General features: G+C 42.7%; 1 non-coding gene across 1 annotated transcript; it reads left to right on the plus strand.

The window, feature by feature from the left end:
• Nucleotides 1–303: 303 nt before the first annotated feature.
• On the plus strand, nucleotides 304–417 carry trnal-caa (transfer RNA leucine (anticodon CAA)). The gene is made up of 2 exons: nucleotides 304–341; nucleotides 372–417. It is a non-coding gene; the product is annotated as a tRNA-Leu (tRNA).
• The last annotated feature ends 417 nt before the right edge of the window (nucleotides 418–834 follow it).

Below are 834 nucleotides of genomic sequence, written 5' to 3' on the forward strand. Positions count from 1 at the left end.
TTCTCTAAGGCTGACCCTGAGATCTGACTCCAGTCCTCTAAGAATGGGATATGTGAAGAAAGGATTTCACTGTGTGGTAATGTATATGTGACAAATAAAGGTTTCCTAACTAAACTCACCATTTTCCATCCTCTGAATATTAGCTAGCTAGCTAACAAGCATTGTTGATTACTCCAGCAGTGTTAGCTAGCTAGCAAGAAATTGGTCATAGAAGCAAAAAGTGCTTGAAAATTTGATAGATTTTTGAACAGCGATGATCAAGCCTGAATCTGTTTATTCATTCATTCACAATCACCTTCTACTGTCAGGATGGCCGAGCGGTCTAAGGCGCCAGACTCAAGGTTCAAGCCTTCCGCCTGATGTAAGGAGGATTCTGGTCTCCCAGTGGAGGCGTGGGTTCGAATCCCACTTCTGACATGTGAAATTTTGTGGGGGGTGGCAGATCAGGTGGTTAAGGCTCTGTGTTGTTGATCAGAAGATTAGGATTTAAGCCCCAGTGCTCTCAAGCTCCCACCATCGGGCCCTTAAGTAAGGCTCTCAAGTTCTCCACACTCTAGGGGAGCTGCATTATGGCTGACCCTTGCCATTGACCCAAAAACCTCCAAGAATGGGATATGTGAAGAAGTAATTTCATGTAGTAATGTATATGTGACAAACAAAAGCAACTTAACTAAACTCACCATTTTCCATCCTCTGAATATTAGCTAGAAATTGGTTGAAGAATGAAAAAATTTGATAGATTTTTTGAACATTCATGATCACACCTGCATCTCTCAACATCATCCTGATGTCAGGACAGCCACGCAGTCTAAGCTGCCACCCTCAAGGTTTAAG

This window comes from Hemibagrus wyckioides, linkage group LG06 (genome assembly GCF_019097595.1).
Source record: "Hemibagrus wyckioides isolate EC202008001 linkage group LG06, SWU_Hwy_1.0, whole genome shotgun sequence".
NCBI lineage: Eukaryota > Metazoa > Chordata > Actinopteri > Siluriformes > Bagridae > Hemibagrus > Hemibagrus wyckioides.